At 29.8% G+C, this 2,268-nt stretch overlaps 1 protein-coding gene across 1 annotated transcript in view; it reads right to left on the bottom strand.

The window, feature by feature from the left end:
* LOC112045989 (sex-lethal homolog) overlaps positions 1-1,234 on the bottom strand; it is a 39,259-nt gene extending 38,025 nt beyond the window's left edge. The window contains exon 1 of the mRNA XM_024082419.2: positions 1,075-1,234. The gene's annotated coding sequence lies outside the window, so the exon portion shown is untranslated. The remainder of the gene's footprint in view (positions 1-1,074) is intronic.
* Positions 1,235-2,268: the final 1,034 nt, after the last annotated feature.

Here is a 2,268-nt window from a genome sequence, read left to right on the forward strand (position 1 = left end):
ATGTCTTCACGACTGATTGGATTAATATTGTATTGTATACATTATAATCCTTAACCCTTGAAACACCATGAAAATAAGGTCATTGAGATGCCTACAATGAATGAGGTTTATTTTTTATGTCATTGTTATGGGACAAAAGACACCATCTACAGCCTATCCAAACCAAGCTCATAAAGATTATAGATTTCACAAGTAAAGATAAACCAAGCAATCACATTACAGTGTAAGTTTACTATTCAAAAATACTTTACTACCCAAACGGTAGTCTTTCTAACAAATTGTGTATTATTTAAATTTCTAGAATAGATTATAGAATAATAATTCAGGTAAGCCATGACAATGGTCATTGACCTCTAATTATCAATATTTCTATTCTAAAATTCTTATATGACTGCCAATTCAACTCTAATTTGTTATGTTGTTAATGTTACTTGGCATTTATATCTACAGACATAAATTTGCAATAATAATTTCAAATTCAGCAATTTCAGTCTGTAATATGATCTTAGATGACTGTAATTTACCTATTAAGGTCTTTCTATGCAAAATTTATTACACTTCCTCAAGTTTCAATAATTTTTAATCAACAATTAAGTAGGAAATGTGCGTTGCATGATAAAATTACTACATATCCAAGCGACATAACGGCATATAACCATAAAAATGTGAGGGATTAATTATATCAAGTTTTCTTATAACAATTCGTAAATCAGAAAACGTATGTACGTAAAACTTCAGCACTTGATCAAAAGTTAATTGTTTTATTCGATTATATCAAAAACGTTCGTAATTTTATTATTTCGTATTGACAAATGAGAATCCATACAACAAATTTCAAACCTATGAAAATATTGTTTGTAACAATTATATATCGATTGATACGTATATAATTAGAAGCACTGCGCTGTTCTTTGCTAATAACGTCGGTTTACTATAATGTAATGGACAAATAAACAGTATTTTAATAATTTGTGTGAAACATTACGAAAAGCAAGCAATTTAACCGATTGAAAACTGCACTGTAGAACTTCTAAACATCACAACTATATAATTTTTTTATAAAAGAATACTCACATTATTGGTTTGAAACAGTAAGAAATACTATGTTAGATTTTAGGACTTATTTGGAGATTTTTAGCGATTTTCAACAGTAGCGTTACCTACAATTCCAAAATGACACCAATTTTTTTTTAATTTTAGTGAAAATTGTCGATGTCGACCAGCGACCATTATAGACTTTACTCTATGATTATAGATGAATCTGAATTTCAAGCGTATATTTTGTCTATGAATGTTTTGTGACTCAGATGAATTATACTGAGCGCCTAGGACAAAGTTAATGATCAACTACCTAAAGCGTATATAAAAACTGTTTCTATAGAATCAACCGATTTGTATAAATTTAGTTATACAAATCGGTCATAAAAAATTGACAACAATTTCTTGTATCTTAAAAGAAAAAAGTTACGTTTCATTTGTAAGTATTACTAACATAATAATATCGAATTTGTAATCTATTCTTCAGCCGGAACAGCAAAATATTATATTGCTTATCGAATTGAGTGTATCGAGTTTATGCGATGTATATGTTGGCCTGTGTAAAAAATTACATATGAGTGAATTACGAACACAGAATAAAGAATAAATACAGAATGAGTATTAGTAGTAGCAGCGTGGTGAAGCTGGTGAAACCCACAAAAAAGTCACGCGTCTCCTTGACATCCGCATGTACTTCTTTCATAATTTATATTTCAAAATTAAACACTAACAACAATGACGTAAATTAATATAATAATCAATAATTACCAATAAAAAATACTTCTACTTATATCTTCAGTTTTTGTTAATAGTTTTAAAATATTTAAAAACATAAGACGCCATTTTTCTTGATTATTATTGAAAATTACTGATGCGACGCTTCGTATCGTAGTGACTTAAGAATGTATTTGTTTTAGAATTTTGTATTTGAAGCGGTTACGACACCGCTGTGTTATGAGCGCTCTATCTGTTTAATCTTTGATTACGAATCAAATCTATGGATGTGTATAGTGTACGGACACAGAATATGTTTATTGGTATTAAATATTTTCGATGTGTGAATTTGCCTCGTCTCCCTCAAAAAACATTTAATTTGAGTGAGATGCAAGTCCATATATATATATATTTGGTCTGAGTCGCGAGTCGCCACACAGCCATCGCCAAGAGGCAAGACGCAAGAGCAAGACATTAGACATAGACAACTGACAAAACTGAAAACGCCAATGCCAA

Source organism: Bicyclus anynana, chromosome 8, assembly GCF_947172395.1.
Source record: "Bicyclus anynana chromosome 8, ilBicAnyn1.1, whole genome shotgun sequence".
Classification (NCBI taxonomy): domain Eukaryota; kingdom Metazoa; phylum Arthropoda; class Insecta; order Lepidoptera; family Nymphalidae; genus Bicyclus; species Bicyclus anynana.